Source organism: Phasianus colchicus, chromosome 6, assembly GCF_987193195.1.
Source record: "Phasianus colchicus chromosome 6, bPhaCol1.hap1.1, whole genome shotgun sequence".
Lineage (NCBI taxonomy): Eukaryota > Metazoa > Chordata > Aves > Galliformes > Phasianidae > Phasianus > Phasianus colchicus.
In genome coordinates, this window is record NC_143441.1 from 25,940,970 (window position 1) to 25,962,301 (window position 21,332).

Here is a 21,332-nt window from a genome sequence, read left to right on the forward strand (position 1 = left end):
TGCAAAAGCATCACAATTTCCTTTCATAATTATCAGGCAATAGAGAAACTAATGGTATAAAATGTAGAACTTTTTTCAATTACTTTCTGAAGGGATTCAAAATCTCTATTTCTCTGTTAGGTCAGAATTTTAACACCTAGTCTGGCCTTGATGGGATTTGAGTTTAAAAAACAGTTTTTGGTTTTTTTTATTGTATCAAAATGACAGCTTAAAGTATGGCTTGGTAGATTCCCTAGGTGGAGAAGCACCCTTGATCCCAGTAGAAACAGAAAACATAAGTTCTTTGTCTTTCTGAAAGGATGTGAATACTGTATTATTCTTCTGGTTTTGGTTCAAGTAACTTTTCTCCGTTGGTCCCCATTCACAGGAAATGAAAAATTTTAATTATCTTCCTATAAGGTAAGAGTTGCAAGTGTGTATTTGTTAAGAACAACAGGTCTTTACTGGGTCACCCACACCATGCACTTTAACTGCTGAGCAACCATGGGAAATCTATTCTAGGTGAACCTGCTTGAGCCAGGAGGGTTGGATCAGATAGCTTCCAGAGGTCCCTTCCAACCTCAGCTATTCTGAGAAGTTTTTGGAACATTACCATGTAGCTCTCTGTCTATATTTCTATGTAAATACAATCAATTCTCCTGTGGTTTGTACAGACCTTGATCCTGTGTTTATACTGGGAACGCTTGAAACATGTTTGCTATACTTAGTCTCCCCAGGGGGTTATGAAAGAAAATGTCCCACTGGAGGCCTGGGACAGGGGAACATTGATCTGCAAAATACTATTTAAAAAAAAAAAAAAAAAAAAAAGGAAACTGTGGTTGTCTTTTAAAAGTAGCATTTTTGTTACCCAGAGGAAAAAAAAAAAAAAAGAAATCTGACTAAATACTTCAGGTTTGTAATATTAAGAGGATTTTAAAAATCACAGTCTTAAATCACAGTGCTGGTTTTGTGTGCATAGATCCCAAATATCAGTTAATTAATGGGCCAACACAGAACTGAAATATATCTAAGCATACCTCTAAATGCTTTTCTCAGAGAATCCTGTTACTCTCTAAAAATAATGACTATTTGAAACTTACTTATATGGTGTAACTCTAGAATTATCCATATTGGTAGCTCTGACAATAGTGCAAATAGAATAGAGCTTAGCTATTAAATAGCATGTTCTGTAAAATAAAATACAAGAGCAAAAGATGACCAAATGCTAAATATAGCTCCGGAATCTGTATTTATTTCCAGAGAAGTCAGTGGAAAATGCTGTTTTGTACATAATTTCAACTGTATGTAGAACATCACATAAAACAAATCATACCAACATAACAACATAAATGATCACATAACAAATACAAGCATTTTAATGATATTATCTTTTAGGAAGTATAAAAGGGCTTATTAATAATATAATATATATATATTTTATATATATATATATAATATATATATATATAAAGCAAGTTATCTAAAGGATCCGCAATGGAAAATTGATGTGTATAATACGTATACATGTTTTAAGATAAGTCACTGATGGCCGAGAGAGCAGTACGAGGTGCATCAGGCAGATTTTTAAGAATCTATTCTATTTTTACATACAGCAAAATATCTTTTAAAGCCATATTATAAAATATATTGTTCAAGTGTTTAGAGTAAATATGTTCTGCTGATAGGTCAGAAATCTAACTTCAGAAGGAAAAAAAAAATCATCAATTTGACCAATAATAATGGAATAATCTGCAATATAAAGGCTACAGAATAGAACAGATTCTAGCTAGCCACTATTTGCCACTCTTATTATTTCTCTTATTTCTCTATTGCTATCAAACAAAAGAAAGTTTATTTTTGAAGACTCCTGCTGACCTCCTCATTAATAACTTAAGCAAAATTTTATTTTTCCTCTACTTTTTTCATTGTTTGTCATCTTTCTGCCTACTCTGTTGTAAGCTTGACTTTTCTCCCTCTGTTCCAAGAAAAAGATAATAGGTGTACCAGAAAATGAAGTACAAAATCACTAAGGATTTTAAAGAATTTGTGTGTGGAGAGAGGGCAGGGAAAAGAAAACAAGGATTTTTGATTTTTAATAACATTTCTGTTCTAATAGGAGTCCCCATAAAGCTACTGTGAATACAACTTGGGTATATAGAGTTGCAAAAGAGTTTGTTCTAAAACTGCAGACCAGTTAGTGAAAATTTGAATGCTGGAATGTCTATTTTTGTTCTCTTTCCAGTGCTTACTTCATACACGGCATATTTGGAATACAAGGAATTTTGAAATCCTGTTAGTACTTTATGTTTCTTGTTCTCTCTGTTCTTTACCTTGTGCTGCAAGAACACAGAAGTTTACCATTTCTACCGTTTCTATTTTCACTGTAATTCCATGAATCCTTCTTCTGTTTCCCTCTTCATTATTGATTCCTTAGATCTTTAGTCAGCTATTGTCTTTGTAAGTTCTGCATTTTTCTTCTCTATCATAAAAGCTTTGTATATTTTTAACAATCTGTTAAAATTCTACACTTCCTCTTACCAGGTATATTCTGTTGTATACTACCTGTGTCAACACATAAATTAAGGAAAAGCAGATGTTCTCAGTTCTCTTCTGTTCACTCTTATCACAAATAGTGTAGGCAGATGATTCTTAAAAATATCAGCTGTGTGTGTATGTATGTATTTATTTATTGAGACATGGCAAGCCACTGCTGCCTTTCTTTGATCTATCTGTAGGAAGTGCATATGCAGGTATGACATTAAATGTAAGAAACTTATGCAAAGCACAATTCAGAGAAAATGTGGAAAACAGGACAAAAGACAACAAATCAAGACAACAAAACATGTTTTTAGTTTTGTATTTATTAACAGGAATAATCTTTTTGCAAGGTGAACTAATAACATCTAATAATTCAGGCCATCAGGACTGTGAAATGATTACTATTTTCCAGAGAATATATTACACTTAGATTGCTGATTAATTACATTTAAAATAAAACAAAGCGTTCCCATAATAACTTACCTTGGTTTTTGAATGTTAAGTAGTGATTTCCAAATATGTGTTCAGATTCAGCAAATGTTTAAGGACATGCTATGTCTTTTTGCATAGTTGAGACAGCTCAGTAAACATACTGATGATTATTAATGTTTTAAAATAATCTTTTCAAATATAAAGCCATCTTTGAGATATTTCATAAGTATCATTCTTTAATGACAGTTAGCCAGATGCTTCTTTTAGATATCCTGCCTATATATACAATGAAGCATAGTGAAAAAATTTTGCATGTCACTGCTATAATGCTACATCAGAAATATACAGTAAATGCATCTTGCCCCTTAACTCCAGCCAAGCCGAATATTAAAGAATGTGTAGAGTTTAGTTATAGTCTTTTATATTACAGTGTTTAAGAATGAATGAGTTAGCAGACATCTGTTTCTTAAGTAATCTTTAACCAAATAGTCTTTTCACTGAATAAACATTTCTCACTTACTATAACTAAGGGCTCATTCCTGCATACAGCTGAAATAAGTTGAACTTTACATGTAGATTAATGAGCTTGTAAACTCATTGCCCGTTTGTATCTCTGAAAATCTCCCATTGAGATAAGGTGGCTTTAGAATGAGATCTATCTTTATAATAGGAGCAATAGAGGAGAAAACTGCATGTAGACAGTATTGGTAAATTCATGTTGGCCATTCCTGTTCACCATTTTCTCCTTCGTGTGTCTCCAAATGTGTTCCAACAGGATTCACACCAGGATTCTCCTAGAGTCAGAAACAAGACTGACTGACCTGTACTAGTTAGTGAATTAAGCAAATGTACCCAAATATCAGTGATAAAACAACAGATGTAAGAGTAAATAATTTCAGTATTATTCATTAATCTCACTAATGAAATGGTATTTCAGGGAGGGAGCAGTATATTCCTAGTGTGTACTGACATTTCCTGATGAAAATACACAAAGCACAGAATTACTGAGTGAAAGATGCTTTTATTTATACTACATTTATGTCTTTCACAAATGGTAAAAGGCTTAGGGCTCTCAGATCATGATAAAGGCATATTAAATGAGCAATCTAAAGTCATGCCTAATAACACAAATAATTTAAATAAATATTCAAACATAGGCTGAAGGACAGACGATAACAAGTTTATTATTTTTCAATTCTGGCTGTGGATCCTCGATATCAATTATTTTCTGTGCTGTGAGAGAATGAGCTGTTGATGGTAAAACTTTCTGTATATTTTAATATTTTTGTGGTATGTGGAGAGGAGACTATGGGCAACATGCTGCTCCAAGAACTGAAACCAGACCGAAGCTGCTGACATCAATGTGCTACTCCATCTATCTATCCCCCATTGAATTGACCTACTGTCAGAACTGCACACACTATAAGCCTAATTCTAAGGCTAGCCACACAGATAACAGACTTCCTGTAGCAGTGCAAACAAAAAATCTTAATGTTAGTGTTCCTTAGCTTGGCATCTTTTCTGTTGATCTTCCACAGCTTTGCTGTGTTGAGTTGGCTTTGGCCTACATGGGGTGATTTATTTTTCAACTTGAGCAAAGATGTAGTGTTTTAAAGCTGGAATTGACATTCGATGATATACAAAAACTTGGTGGACGTTTTCCATTTCAATAACAGTGTAAGTTGAGGAAGTTGTATGCTGTCCCAACACACAGCAGAAGAGAACAACAAAGGTCCAAGCTCAGTGAGCTATATTAAAGTTATATACAGCATTAAGAAATGGTTGTAACTGTGAAACATTATTTTAGCTAGTCATTTTGATTCTCATATGACCTTATGTAACTCAGAGTGCTTGAAAGCAATTTTTAAGGCAAAATGGTCTTTCAAAACCAGTCTCCCTCTCCCAAGCCACTAAATCAAGCATTTTATAGCAGAGTCTGTAATTTTTTTTTGTGTTGTACTGCAGTGATTTATCACAATTAAGTAACTAGTTATTGTACTTCAATGTTTTGATCCATATTCAGTAACCCGAGTTTCAAATATACTGTGACTGAATTCTTTCCCTGGGAGAAAAAGAATCTCTTGAAACCATGTTTTAAAGGGAAAGCAATATATTCAATGTACAAGACTAAAGCCAAGTACTTGTCATATGCTACTGACAAGCTTCTGTTTGGAAAGATATTTATAAGGTTGACTATTGAGTATGAAATACAAAACTGAAAATTTGTGATACTGCCTTTCATTGAATTCCTTTTCCCAAAGTTATGGAGCAATGTTTTAAAAATAGTATTATTTTTCATCATTATTTTTATTTTATATTCATTAATTATTTTTATTTTATTATTATTATTTATTTTCTGTGTAAGTACATGAAAAGTGGAGAATGGATTTTTATTTTTTTTTAATAGTTAGACTGTTGGAATATTGAGCATAATCAAAGTTATATCACACCATAACTTTAGTTGTGAGTGCATACACAACTTAGTATACGATATAAATATGTATGTATTGTGTTATATAACATAAAAATACATTTTCCTTGTACATTCCCTTGAAGCTTATCTAAATATTCAAACTGTTTTGTTAAACAGAAAGCTGGAGTGATAATGAATTTTTGAAGCTAGCTATTCCAAAGTGGTCAAGTGCCTTCTACCATGTTGTGTAGAAGCGAAGTTACAAAGAGCAAACAGTAGTCTAAGGCTTACAGTAAGTTATGTGAATTAAGGAATCCCACTCTAAGAAACCAAAAATCTTTACAAATTAAATTGGGCTGGCAATGTTTTACATCGTTGAGATTCAAAAAACAATCTAGCACTAATATGTTATATAAAAATGAAACTCTCTGTAAGTAGATTTCAAAAAGGTAAAATGGATGCATTTATAAAATTACAAAAAAAAAAAAAAAATCCTGGTAAAATGTTTCTCATTTTCATACTTCTGTGTTTGATACTATTATACGCAGTTATTAGCAGTACGCTGCATTTCATTTAGATTGACTGAAGTGGATGAAGTATTTATAGTGCTATATACCAACAAAGTGAATTTAGATAGACATTAAGGTTCACTGTAAAGAAGCAAACTGTCAGGATCCCAGCTGATGTTCTGAAGCCAGTCTTAGTGTGGCACCTAAACTTGGTAAAGACAGATATTTGGCACTGTTTGCTCTGCTTAGACGTTTACTAGTATTTCAGAGGGATTTCTTTTGGTCAAGACAAATTGCCATTAAAAATACTGGGAGGTTGTTAGCACAAGTTTCATCTGATCCATTGTTTCATGTCTGGGAGCTGCTGGAAGGAGTGCAGAAGATGGCCATGAAGATGACTCCAGAAGAGCTGGAGTGCTTCTCCTAAGAAAGGCTAAAGAAGCTGGACTTGTTCAGCCTGGAGAAGTGAGGGATCTGGGGAGACCTCACTGGGTCTTCCAGTACTTGAGGGGAGCTTATAACTAAAATGGAGACAGACTTTTTACACAGCCTAATAGTGATAGAACAAGGGGAAATGGTTTTAAACTAAAAGAGAAGCAATTTAAGTTAGATATTAGGAGCACATTATTTACTCAGATGGTAGTGACACACTGGCACAAGCTGTCCAGAGAGCCCGTGGATGCCTCATCCCTGGAGATGTTAAAGGCTAGGTTGGATGGGGCTCAGGGCAGCCTGATCTGGTGGGTGTCGGAGCTCCATGATCTTTAAGGTTCCTTCCAACCCAAGTCATTCTGTGATTCTATAAGTGGGATGCCCTATCATAAAATAATTCTTAGGCCATTGCTACTGTTTCTTCTTCTTCTTCTTCTTCTTCTTTTTTTTTCTTTTCCAAGTAAATCTGCAAATTCCCACCACGGGCAGACCTCTGTTGTTGCTGCCTACGGGGGATTCCCAAACACGTGTTTGAGACCCACCTCTTGGGGGGAGGAAGCAGAGGGAACGAGGCTGCTGTCGCAGCCCCGAGTTTCGTGCCGGTCTCTGCTCAGGGACGCCCAAATGGAGGCTCGCGGCGCGGGCACGACTGGCAGCTGCTGAAGGGCTCCGGACCGGTAGCCGGTCACCGGGCGATTTTTGCCTGCGGCGGCGGGGTAGCAAACCACCCGCCGGAGCCTGGCAGCGCAATCACCGCTAAAGCTGCGCGGCAGCGCGCAGGTAGGCGCGGGCGGGTGGCGCGCAGGTGCGCGGGAGGGGCCGCGCACGGTACCCCCGCGGCTGCGCGGCCGTTGTCACAGCCCCGCTGCCTCGTCGCCAGCGTGAGGGCCGCTGCCGGCGGGGAGACCGGGGAAACTTTGGGTAAGTGCTGAGCGGGTATTGCGGGTGCGTTGCATTGCAGGGGTCCGATTTGCAGGCGGGTGGGACGGGGCAGCGGGGCGGGCGCGGCGGCGGGGTGAGTGGCGCACCGGGGATACGAGCGCAGGACAACAGGTACCGCAGCTGCGCGGGGCCGAGAGGGGCTGCGTGCGGAGTGTGTATATGCGCGTGTGTGTGCGTGCTGCCCGTTCCCTCCCCCCCGCCGCCCTGCCAGAAAGGGGTGGGAGATCCGCTGCCGCACGGCCGCTTAAAACCGCGCGGCCCAGCCGCAGCTGCCTGGCCCCGTAGGAGGGCGGCTGTCGGGATCCGCGGTACGCCGCGGCCGGCGCTGGGGAGCGGAGCGTAGGGCGGCGGCGGCGGCGGCCCCGCGGGGCTGGGTGCGCTGGGCTGCGGCAGCCAGCGGGCGGCGGCGGTGGCGCGGTCGGGAGGGCGGTCGGCTGCCTGGATGGCCGGTTCCTGCTACTGCCCTGCGCGCCGGGCTCTCTCGCAGCCCAGGGACGTGCGCTTCCTTCTCCCGCATCGCACTGCAGTAAGTTCGCGAGGCGCTGGGCGGCCGAACTGCTCGCGATCGCAGAGCTGAGGGGCTGGGGGGCTGGGAGGGGGGTAGGTTGAGTCTCTTCGGGGCTGTGCGTCTTGGAGGTGCTAGGCGCAAACTTGTAGCTAGGAGGGCTCTATTGAATTTGTCACGGTTCGCAGCTTAGGCACCTAGTTAATGCCACTTTGCCTCGTTGACCTGCACCGTTTAACTCGAGCGCAGTCGGCGTGGTGATGCTGCCCGGGCTGGAGCTGCGGTTAGGCAGCCAGCCGCTCCGGCGTGCGGTGCGGTACGCCAGGGCGTGAAACAAAAGGTGCAACTGCAAACTTATGATGTAAAAACTCATCTGCAGAAACTTTGAGCATTTGACTCCACATGCAGCCTCTGAGGGTCTTTTCAAGGAAGAATTAGAGTTAAAATTACCGTGCATATAGGCAAACTTTTGTGAGTCAAGTCGTATTTTTGTGTTGCGTGATCCAATGTTGTGATTTATCTTGCTGAAAAGAGTTTCGTTTGTCGAGAGTGTCTGCAATTGCGTTTTTCATTGTGAGTGTGCTGTTTTTGAAATGGATGGAAGATTTTACTCACCAGATTACTGTATTATAAGCTTTTTTCCCTAGGTAAACAAGCAGATTGTAGTCTTCAGTTAATTCTCACCAAATTTGTAGAAAAGCAGTCAAGTAGAAAGAACTTGATTAATTTTCAGGAGCAATTCTGTCTGATTGATGTAACTTTTCAAAGCAGATCTAATAGGCTAATAAAATCTGTGTTGAAAAATAAGAGTGAGGATGCAACAGGATGAGAGAAAGCAGTAATTCTTATAGGAGAAATAGGCATCCAAGATGTTCAAAAAAGGCACTAAATATATATATTTTTTTCTATTCTTGTTCTCATGAAATGACCTGGCGTGGCAAAGCTATAATTTTTTTTTTTTTCTTTGTTCTTGAGTAAATGCTCCTGCATTTACTGAAACATTATCATACATCAGAAGAAGTGCATAGCAAGAACCTAATAGACATTCCCAAAAGACTGAGCTTGTGCTATGCTTTATGGATAAAATGACAGGAAATACGTTGTTTCTCCCCGAAGTCATATCCAGCATTTCCTGGTGCATGAAATGCTTATCTCATACTGAACTAAAGCAAGCATCAATAAACATGGGCCACTGAAAAGCAAAGCTTTTCTCTTAGGGTTTATGTTATCCGTTGTTGCTCTTTTTTTGAGGTTGAAAGACTTTGTTGTATACTGTGGTAGGAAATTCCTGAAAGAATTATTCAGCTGTCTGAAATGGGTGTGCAGTAAGATATTTAATGCTATGGATTTGAAATACTTGTGGCCCAAATCTATTCTTCTGTTTTGGAGTCTTATAAACAACTACAGTTGATGCTTTTATTCAGGCTCAGAAAAACTATGCTGTCTTTATGTTTGTTTAGGAAGAAGAAACATATATCAACTGTTGCTGACAAACTGAAATAATCTTTCTTTAAACACCTGTAGGCATCTCTGAATAAAACACTGAAATAATACTGTTAAGTAGAAATACCTTAGTGAACAGATACTCTGTTTTTGTGTGCAGTTTGAAAGTAACAAAGCTAATATGTTCTCAAGAGCACTAGACATCTTTTTTTTTTTTAATCTGTGAGGTTACCATATCGTTTCTGTTCTGGTGCATGACGCAATTCAGGTGACACTTTATGGGATGAGTCTAGGTACCTATTGCCAATGGAATGAGATCACTAGCAGAGGAATGCAGAGAATGATAAGAGGGCTGTAGATCTGCTAAGAGCAGCATTTTGATGAAGCAGGATGTAAAAACAGCACAGTTGTGAGTACAGGTAGTTATAGGTCAAGGCTGGAGAACTTCAAAGTCATTCGGCTGGATGGCTGGGCTGCCTATTGTTTTATGCTTGTATGGCAGTACTGAGCTCTTGTGAATGTCACTTACAGAATGAAACATACAGGGCTGAAGTTATGCTTTATCATTAATTTAATAAATGTTAACTGTATGATATATTATTTCATTATCTTTAAATAGTTGTGACCTTTATTAGTTCACTGGTAACTTAAATTCTTTGCACACAGTGCTAACTAGTCTTTTAAAGAGGCTCACAGGAAAGATGGGGAGAGACTTTATTCAGGAGTGTAGTGCCAGGGCAAAGGGAAATGGTCTTAAACTAAAACAGGATAGATTTAGGTTAGATACAAGGAAGAAATTTCTTACTCAGTGGGTGGTGAGGTATTGGCACAGGCTGCTCAGAGAAGCTGTGGATGCCCCATCCCTGGAAGTTTTTAACAGGATGAGGCCTTGGGCAGCCAGATCTGTTGGGTGGCAGCCCAGCTGATAGCGTGGGGGTTGGAACTAGCTCCTTAGGGTTCTTTCCAACCCAAACCATTCTATTATTCTAGAAAGCATCAATTATTTCAGATATTTCTTTGGGGAATGTTAACTTTGTTGTCAAGAACTCTACACGATTGCATCTGTATTCATAGTGCATCTTCTTTTGTCATGGTAGGAATCTACAGGGTTGTGGTGTTGTGTAAAGAGTGTGATAAAACATTCCCATTTGTGTAATAATGGTGAAGGAGTGACAACAGTAGGAAATGAGTGCAAAGCAGAAAGAAAATACCTTTGTAGCTTAATATTCAGGAATGAAAGAATTTCAACTACGTGTCACCTCTGGAAAGATGAAGGTACTTGAGAAAGACATCTATGTTTATTTCAAAGTTATGGTGTAATATCTGGAAGACATCAACAGAGTGCAGTGCTGCTGAAGAGCAGGATACTGGCTTCCTGAAATCCATTAGTTTTAGATTCTAGCTCCCAATCTTTTTTGACTATCAAGTAAACTTTGCAGCCTATTTCAGGCATTTCCAATTGAGTTTCTCACTACTCACAAACAAAAAGTAAACCAATAAAATGTACCTGAACTTAGTTTGGATATTATTTACTTCTTATTTTATACTTATGCAGAATTTATTTGAAGTTTTATTTTGTATTTATGCAGAATTACTCTGTAGCAATGACAAAATTTCATAGCCATTTAACCAGGAGTAGGTGTTACAAGATTATAAAAAAATATTTGTGAGAATAATTCCTTGTAAGGGATTTGTTGACATTCAGTGGTAAGTTTCTTCAGACACATCTTTGTCCATTGCTTCCTGTGACACTTACAAAGTAATTAATAACAGTAATAATAGACTTGGGACAGATATTTATCTATTTATGCGTATTTTTTTAATAATCTTTTAATAATTTATTATTTTACTATGATGGTATAACTGCATCAGTGGATAAGGAAAGAGCCATTGAAGTCATCTATCTAGTCTTCAGTAAGGTCTTTGACACTGTTCCCTAAAACATCCTTCTCTCCAAATTGGAAAGATATGGATTTGGTGGGTGGACTATTCAGTAGATGAGTAACTAATTGAAAGATCATATCCAGAGAGCAGGGATCAATGGCTCAATGTCTGGATGTAAATCAGTGACTAGTGGTGTTCCTTAGTGGTCAGTACTGGGACTAGTGCTCTTTAATACTTTGTCACCATCAGTGGGATTAAGTGCATTCTCAGCAAGTCTATAGATGACACTAAGCGGTGTGGTGCAGATGACACACGTTAAGGATGGAATGCCTTTCAAACGGGCCTTTATAGGCTCCAGCAGTGGACTCAGGAGAACCTCATGAGGTTCAACAAAGACAAGCATGAGGTCTTGTACCTGGTTAATGGCAACTCCCACTGTCAAAACAAGTTGGATGACAAAAGGGTAGAACACAGGCCTGCTGAAAAGGACTTGGTGGTACTGCTAAATGGCAGTGACGTGAGCCAGCAGTGTTCCCTCATAGCCTAAAAAGCCAACCGTATCCTGGGCTGCATGAAAAGAAGCATCACCAGCAGGTCAAAGAAGGTGATCCTGCCCCTTTGCTCTGGTGAGGCTTCACCTGGAGTACTGCATCCAGATGTGGAGTCCTTAGTGCAGGAAGACATAGACCTGTTGGGAGCATGTCCAGAGGAGGGCCACAAAAATGGTCCAAGGAATGGAACAGCTCATTTAAGAGAACAGACTGAGAGATCTGGGGCTGTTATGCCTGGAAAAGAGAAAGCTTCAGGGAGACCTGATAGTGGCCTTTCAGTATCTAAAGGGAGGCTGTAAGAGAGAAGGCAACACACTCTTCAGTAGGGTCTATTGTGACAGGACAAAGGGAAATGACTGCAAACTTTAAAAGGGGAGATTTATACTGGATATAAGAAATAAGTTGTTTCTTTGGTTTGTTTTTGTTTGTTTAGGGAAAAAAAAAAAAGTGAGGTACTGGAACAAATTGCTCAGAGAAGTGGTAAATGCCCCATTCCTGAAGCCATTCAAGGTCAGGCTGGATGGGCCTCTGAGCAGTCTGATTTAGCTGTAGGTGTCGTTCTTCATTGCAGGTGAGTTGGACTAGATGACTAATAATTATTTTTTTTGTTTGGGGGCAACTCTATAGATCAACCGGCTAATTCATGTTGCTGCAGTGAAATGCTGTGCTTCGCTTGAAAGGATGTTTGTAGTTGCATTCAATATGTCTATGAGACTGAAAAAGTTACAGACTTTGGCACTGAAATTGGTATTGTGGGTTTGTCGACCTGAACTGGCTTTCACACTAATACTCTTCCTACAAATATAAATGATTTGACGCAGGTAGGGTATTTAGGCCAATTTAGCAAGTAGATGAATATTTCATTTATTTTCTTTATTTTTTAAATCAGGATGATTTAGTGTCGCAAAGCATCAAGTAAAACAGCTTTATGCAATCTAGAACACATTTTTCCTTTTTTTGTTTCTAAAGAAAATAGATTTCTCTGAATAATTGCAGAAGTTCAGCCCTGAGGGGTTATCAGCATGTTTAGTTGGCCAAAAATCTGAAAGCATAAAAAATGTAAGTATTTTGAGGCAGTTAAATTGCTTCTTGCCCAACCCCTTAATACCAGTTTGGAATGAAAATGCGCAACTCTGTCACCATTGTGCTGCCCTAAACCAGTTAAGAAAAAAAAAAAAAAGAATATAAAATGAAGGAATGTAAACTTCAAAACACATTTGTCAGTGCAGCGTTACCAATAAGGATTATATTTTTATTTTTAGATAATGTTTATTATTTACTGTAATAAACGGTAAGTAAAATGACATCTAGGTACTCTTTTTTTTTTTTTTGAAACTTCTGTTTTCAGAATAGAACTTTTAATTGTGCTAACAGAAATCTAGTTAATGTAAGTATCTTTTTTGTTTGTTTTTGGTTTGATTCTCAGTTACGTTTCGATTTCTTGGCATAAAAATGTCTTTTTTTTTTTTTTTTCCCCAGTGTTTGGTACTTTCAGTATTTTTCAATATTGGGAAGTCTAATGCACAGCAGTAGTAATAAGAAGATCATTCCCTAGTCCTTACAGAGGGAAGAGAAGAATCCCAACAGATCTGTAATGCTGTGCTCACAAAAATTTGTTTTGTATATTGTCAGACTGAGAGTCTTCTGCTGTGAAATATTTCTTCCCTTCCCTTTGAGTGGTCTTATGGGAAATAATGAGGTATTCCAGTAGTAGTGGCTTATTCAAAGAACTGAAGAACACACACAGATAATGGAAACTTGATTTTTTTTCTAATTTATTTTTCTAAATCTTGTTGCATAAAGAAAAAGCAGCTAATAGAATTTCTTCTATATGATCTAAGTGTGTCTCCAGGTGGATATTTCTGATGTTTACTTTGGTTCAGATTTGAAAGAATAACAGACGGTGTGAAATTAACAAGCTTTCCTGTCTGTTCTGAAAGTAAAAGTGATGTCTTGTAAACCTGGTATGTAGGGCCCTCTTAAGTGGTAGATTTTCTAACATTTGCAGAAATGGCTGTATTCAGCATCCAGATGAAAGACAAGAGAAGGATAAGGCTGGACAGATATTTTTATGCAGGGGAGAAAAAAAAAATGGCTGAAAAAGAATGAAGATGATAACAGAAAATTAGTAGACTAAGTGTGTGTGTGTTTGCATGTATGTATATGCAAACATGTATACAAAAGTAAATATAATGGTTACTGATCAAGTTTAGTCTCCAAGAAAAAACTTTGTCTAAAATTTGGAATAACTTAAGATAATGAATTCTCTGATAAAGTTTGAGGACTAGAAATCTAAGGTTCAAAATAATTTTCAGATAACCAGGATGCTTCTCCCTTCTAGTCCTGGAATATTTTACTCAAGATTTTTAATTTGGTGATTTCTACATATTCTGAATAGTTATGGTTATTTTAATCATTATTGGAGTTGAGAGTTTTGTTCATGTTAAAAATGTAGATAAATGGAACTGATACGTCCTGTATGCAGTATCTAATTATCATCTGGTTACCTTTTCTTGCTCCTATTATTGTTGATGGAAAGAGAAAAACATTTGCTGAGTAAAATTCTCATTTTGTGATGAGCATCCAATATAGGTCAGTTGAAGTACATTCTGGATGTATCCAGAACTATAAAGGATGCCTAGGATGGCAATTTCACAATTTAAGATCTAATTTTAAGGCTACCAGCTTTGGGTGAGATACATTGCTCTCTTGGGTATTTTCTCAGCTAGGAAGAAAAACACAAGGAAGAGTTGAAATTTTAAGAATGTGTAAAATCATCCCTGTGCGTTACTGAAAATAAACACAGTGTAAAATAGCTCTACAAAATAGTTGTTTAGAATGGGTTATCTCCTATAAGTTAAATAACAAAGTAAATCTTTTAAAATTTATGTAATTAAACAAGTACTTCAGAGCACTTTCATTTTTTGCGGTTGTAAATTTGATGAAGGACTCCAATGACTTCTGCTCGGGTGGGGCAGTGAGTCATTTTACCTTTTTTGACTTTAAAAGTTCTTGCAAGAAGATCTGTGTTTAAACGGTCTTACATCTGCTGTGTCAAAGAACTCTAAACACTATGATCTGTTGTAGAACAGAAAGAGAAAACTTTGCACTGCTCCATGTTAGGTTTAGTGCTGTTGACATAGCCATTTTGTCATAAAAGTAGAATGGCTGGAGGAATCCTGGGGAAAACTCCCAGTTTTGATGAACAAATGACAGATACTTTGAAAAGAATATTCATTTACTTCCTCTGAAAGTTTAAAGAACCAAGTGTTTGTTTTGTTTTCCTTATAGAGGAAAATACCATATTCAGTTACAGTTTTATTTTTTTGCCTTTTTGAATTCAAAATAAAGACTCATAGAAAAGCTTCAGTGCAATCTATTGTCTATAAATCATGTAGGCATCCAGAAACTACAAAAGCAACTTGTGATATTACTTGTTCTAGAGATCGGGATGTTTTTTCTACCCTATATTGCGCAGTGTCACAGTGGTTTTTACTTGTCTCTGTTGATATTAAGAAAAATAATCATGATGGGTGATCCAGTACTAACTTTTAGTTGCATGTTTCATGAACAAGGGGAAATATAAGTCCCTAGTAAGGATTTCTGTGCATTCTTATTGACACCTGATGAGCTAAAGGCTAGGCTAGAAAGTCTTGTCAATGACAGAAGAATCTGTAGAATCACATAGATACGCTCTACCAATAACAGTAACATGTCCAGTCCTATTTTAGCACAGTTCAACAAGTAGAAAACTGTGGAGGAAACTAGTAAGAATATATAAGCCATATAAATATAATGTATTTTCTGAAGAGTACTCTTCAGGATTCAGTTTGGTTGATCAGTTCAAGGTACTTTCCTGTCGACTCTGGTCATTCAGTGCAGCTGTTTCATTTCAGGCCCTACGTTACCAGCTCTCAAAGTGTTCACCAACTAAAAGAAGATATAACTCTTTCCATATCCCGACATAGTGGTTTGTTAAGACAGGAAATTCTGCATGATTAGTCCAGGACCCTAACTCTAAAGAGTTAGAAACCGCAGAGGGAATAGAATAATGATTCTATCTAGAAACCCTGAAAGCTTCTGTAATTCATCCTTAATTCATTTACCATCTTCCTGTAAAATGAAATAAAAAATGTTTGAAAAATCCATGCCAAACTGCTGCAGAGCATGGATTTATAAAGATGGGAATTACAGAATATATATGCATTATTGTTTTGTTCACTTGCTCTAAAATCTGATATAATCTTATATATATTCTGACAAGGTGCAACTCCTTAGATTTGTTGTGATGTCAAGGGCTGAATTGTCTTGTATTATTTATGTTCTTGGCAATCTTTCACTGGAGAGCATCACAAGCAGGCAAAGTTAGCCAATTCTTGTACGTAGTTCTTGAAAGCCGCAGCTTTCATTCACATTCAAATGCTTCGTCTCTTCCCCTTAGAGGTTATTAATCTTTAATTTATTCGGGAAAAGTTTCAGCTCTCCTCCCCTTGTCTTGTTTACTGCTCTGATTCCTTGGAAATGCAAATATGTCTTTGGCAAAGCAAGTGCCATCTCTTTTAAACTATGAGTGAACTATTAACCCATGGAGGTATGAATTGCTGTTCCTCTCCAGGGGAACTTATATACATATCTCAATATGAAGGTATTCTATACTTGCTGAACCTTGTATTTTAATATTAACATGTGCACTGATAGCTCTGCTCAGCAGTGACATGAAAATGAATTAGATGTGTGAAATCAAAAAATTAAAATTGATGTTCAAACTGATGGAATCCCAGTTCTCTTTTGAGGGATATACATTGACACTAAGGTACGGAAACTCTTTAAATAGAACCTGTGCATCTATTTTCTTTATAGAACCTAAGTGTCTTGAACATTAGAAACTACTACTACTTCTGTTCAGATATTTCAGGAATTTTCAAGGACTAGTAAGGCCAATTGTTTATGCTATGAAAAGTTGAAAATCAAATATCTGAAGCCTTAACATATGTTGTGAGGACTTTGAACCTATGAATGCTGGACGAGAAAAGGTAATACTTCAGTCTAACCTCTTGTCTTTAATGATGTTGTCATTGTATCTGCAGATTTACTACACTTTTCACTGAATATGTCTTTTTAGGATAACCTAATAGAGAGGAAAGGAAAGACTGATAGCTTATGTCAGTGTACTCTTCATGCCCTCTTAATACATTCCAGTGGCTGTCAATAGAAGAAAGCAGACTTTGAACAGGTTGTTAAGCTTTTTGTAGAGAAGAATCATGTATATAATAGATGGATTCTCCTAAAGAGTTGACAAGACAGATTCCATTCTTTATGCTGTTCACTGGGATTCAGCATATGACTACATGGACAATTAGAACTTTTAAAATAAAGTCTGCTGTCAGTTACTATCCAGCTATTTTTGAAAAAAATAGCTATATTGCTAGTAAAACCTGTCTGTGAGCTGCAAAGTTTACTGTCATGTGTATGGCAAGTGAATAACTGCAATACAGATTGTAGTAAACATTGCTGCATTTTTTTTTCTTTCTTTTTTTTTTTTTTTTTTTTTCCCAGAGGCAATGCCATTACTGTTAACTAGTTTTGGGAGAATTATGTTCTGCTCATTGTATGCAAATTTCATTGTGGCCTATTCATATCAAGACAAGGCACTGTTTTCCAGGTGAATGGGACATTCTTCATCCGTCTTCTTAGAAGCATAGTGATAGCATTACTGGATCAGACAGGCAGTCTGTCTGTCCTACTGTGCTGTCTTCTAAGAGTGATTATCATAGAAATAATGTAAAATAGGCTAAGCGCTTCCAGAGTTTTCTTCCAGTCTCTGTTGCCAGTTGCTTCTTTTTTAAGCTGGAAGTATCTGTTATACTCTTTTTATTCCATATCAGCAAGTTGCTTTCTCTTTTTGTCCTTCTCTTTCTTCAGTTCTACCCTAATCAATTCAAAATGCTCAAAACTGTGTTATTGATAATGTGAGTGAGTGTACCAGGGATCTATACAATGGAATAAATCGTTTTAATCTCTATTCCTTTCTGAATACATTTTTGAGCGCTGCTGAGCATGGATCTGATTAGAATTCCAAAATTTCATTTCTGAGTTATAACTCATCATCGATGAGCTTGACTGCTCATCACTAGTGTACAGCTAGGGTTCTATTTTCCCCCCACGTACATTACTTTAAATTTATCTATGCTGAAGTGTATGAGACAGCTTCCACTTCCCACTGGAACAAACATCAGCAAGCAGCAGAAGGGGGAGTCAGGGTATTAAGGGATTTAGTGCCTCTTTTATACTTTAAATCCTGTTTCAACTCTCTATATCTTTTTCTGTATATAGCCTTAAAAACATTATAGTACATGTTGCATGTTTTGAAGTGATGTAAAAGATTTTCATTTACTTTGATGCAGCAGCTCTGTGATATTCATTGATATGACTATAAAAGGAGCAAGAAGAATGACTTCATCATCCATTGGAAATAAATGCCTTTTTTTTTTTTTTTAGTCAAATCCATAGTGAATGTAAAATTAATTTTAAGGTGGTAGTTAGAGAGACAATTGAAGCAACTCATCATACCTGGGATCACATCAGTTCTGGATGAAGTCCAAACCTTAACAGAAGTTTTATTTTTATCTAGGTTATAGGCTCAACTGAAAAGGAGTTAGTAAGTATATGTTACTCACCAAGTGTGTGTCTTTGTAAATTTCTAAATAACTGACTATAATTCAAAATATTGCTCAAAAAAACAAAACAAAACAAAACAAAAACTCCAAACAAACAAACCCAAAACCCAACAGAAAAAAAACAAACCAAAGACCAACAAACCCAGCATCACCATATTTTTCGTCTTTTAATTAACTAATAAATCAATGAGAGCATGAAATTGAAATGGATCACTGTCCAGTCATTTAAAGCCTGAGGAAACCATGCCATGGATGTTTCATTCAGATGGGGCTCACCGGCCGTGCATTTTGCACACCCTTAACACAAGCCACAGAATGCCTCCCTTCAGTCTTTAAAAAAAAAAAAAAAAAAAAAAGTTTAAGGTTTATAATAGAACATGTTCAAAAACAATAATTCTTTCAAGAATGAAGTGGGCAAAAATACTGAGATAATTTTAGTTTAGAATAAAATATAATACTTTGCTTATATTTATATACCTTTTGTATTCATTTATGAAGATACATAAGCATGTTACTGTCAAGCAGACCTTAAGAAACTATTTTAGATTGAAATATTGGAGAAGGCTGGGGGGGGAATTTTAATTTGGAAATGTGGCTGTTCTCAGTGGGAGTCTGTTTCCAAGAATTATACTTGCGTGAAACTGTCAGTCACACTTGGTTGTGAAAAATACATTTTCAATAAATTATTCTGTATGGACTACTCATCATTGTAAATAATGTTGGTAAATAATAGAGCTAACAAGTAATGTTGCATATGTTCTTGCATTACATAATTTCTTTAAACCTTTTAGTAGGAGTTGCATTTCTGTGATGTTACATGAATCTAAGCAAGACATTGTCCAGTATTTCAGTGGCATTCTGAACTAATGAAATAGACTTATACCACTCTTGGGTATACAATGCAAGCTTTCACATTATAAAGGAATCTGGGCAATTTTAACACAGTAAGACATGTATTAAATAATAACTAACCACTGTAGTGTCCTGGGCTTGTAAAAATAATGAATATCTAACGCTGTCAGATGATAGCCTATTATTCTCTGAATCTGCAGAGGTGAACGTGATAAAGAAAGTGAATGGTAAATGAGGGAGGCCATTGCTGTCTGACTCCAGTTACTACTCTTACACAGTTCATGTATCTGAACGTGTTTAGGTAGACGAAACAATATTTCCTGCATTTCAAAGTTTTGAAGTTATAATGGCATATAATATAAAATGAATGGTAGCTATTCAAATGTCTCCTCTTTGTGAACATTATCTTGGGTGTATTTATCAAGGTTATTTTCCTTGAATTTTCCCTTACCTATTTTTGTGTTATGGTTCTAATAGCAGGTGCACAGACAGCATATGCAGGCAGCTTCTAACCTGCTGGTACTCTGAGGAAGTTACGTTAGGTTTTAGAGCAAGATAAATTAGTTTCTTTGGAACTGTTGGCCTTTGTTCTGTGTCTGGAGCTGCTGCTGGCATGTGTGGGAGTTTCCTTCATGTGGTATGGAGTACCTGAGACAGGCTTCAGTGAAGTGATTTACAGTCAGTATTGTTGGATTTGGCAGTGGTATTTGAACCGCTCTGCTGCGATTGTAACTTCATTCATTTTGGAGAACCTAAGTGGAAGGCTGGGGGAATCTGATATTTAAATAGATTTAAATGGTTTTATTATCTTCAGATCTTTGGGTAATTCTCCTTGTAAGAGGCTTGCACGTTGGAAAGAAGGTAGATGTGCAGAAGTGAAGATAGAGCAAGGTTTTTATTATTTTTTAATTTTTTAGTACAGAAGTGTTTAAGTACAGATGATGAAAATCTATTTTTATTTGCAGCTTACTGTGTTGGAGCACTGCTTACAACAGTGCTTCCTAGGAATATATAATATACATACATTAATTTTTAAAGGATTACTGTATCAGTCTTCAGATACAGCTTTTTGTTCCAGATTACTGTTGTTCCTCTTCCTTACTGTATATTGTTCATTAATTGTGCTTCATACAGCACTTTTTTTTCCCTTCTGTTTTCTTAGTGCCGTAGTAATAAGATTCTTAGAAATATGAAAACATGCTATTAATATCTAGGGAACACCTAAAGATTATCTATTTCTTATACTACATGGAAGTGTATTTTCAGTTACAAGGAAGTAAGTCTTGGAAAATTTTAATGTATAATAAATCTCTTTCTACCCTGTTATTTTAGAGTCAGTGAAATACGATACTGAAGTTGAATGTACCTTGTCACTCAGTTTTCTTTTTATTTTTAAATAAAATGCTGGAAAAAATTCCTCTTCCATTTCTTAAAATGGATCACAAAAAGCACAGCTGAGAAAAATTCCAGCCATGGCTTTCTTATACCCTATCTTATATCCCCTTGGCTGCTGCAGCAGCTGTCTTTGGGCTATTCCTGCTTCTTCTCTTCTACTGGGTGATGATAATGTACTCCAGGCATCAACAGCCTGAAGGTTGTAGCTGCTGGGTCTGATCTCAGTCCCTCATAGGGCACAACCAGTAATAGCCGCACTGGAAGAGACTGCAGCAGGGATAAGTAGCTGGTTAGGAATACTCTCCGTTGTGGTGGGTTTTTTTTGTTTGTTTAACATTTAAAAAATTCTTTTATTTTTCTGAAGGTGGTGAGGGAACTGATGTATATAGAAAGTGAAGGAAATCATAATAGAGTGGTAGGAATTATAAAACTTCTTCTCAAATATGTGATGGTCTCAAAGAGATGGTGAAGGCTTCCCACTCACCTTCATACGCACAGTCATGGTTGATTTGCAAGTGTTTTGGGTGCATTTCTGTTTCAAAATATTAAAATTTCTACTTGGGATGATTACAGCAGTTAGTGATATGCAAAAAGTCAATCTATACTTGTGTAAACTAAGTATTAGGGCTAAAATTTTTCAGCATTTTTTGAAAGTGAGTGCAGAGATGCTCAGAATTGAGCAATTCTTTTTTTGGATGAAGGCGTAAGATGTATTATTTTGTGGCAGATAAGGTCTGTGACAGGACAAAGTGCTGCTGCTCAAGATGGTTTATGTGTGCA

General features: G+C 37.2%; 1 protein-coding gene across 2 annotated transcripts in view; it reads left to right on the plus strand.

Moving 5' to 3' along the window:
* The first annotated feature begins 6,985 nt into the window (after nt 1-6,985).
* DGKB (diacylglycerol kinase beta) overlaps nt 6,986-21,332 on the plus strand; it is a 339,578-nt gene continuing 325,231 nt past the window's right edge. The window contains exon 1 of one of the 2 annotated variants that reach the window (XM_090142730.1): nt 6,986-7,224. The gene's annotated coding sequence lies outside the window, so the exon portion shown is untranslated. The remainder of the gene's footprint in view (nt 7,225-21,332) is intronic. The other variant, XM_090142731.1, reaches the window with a different exon arrangement.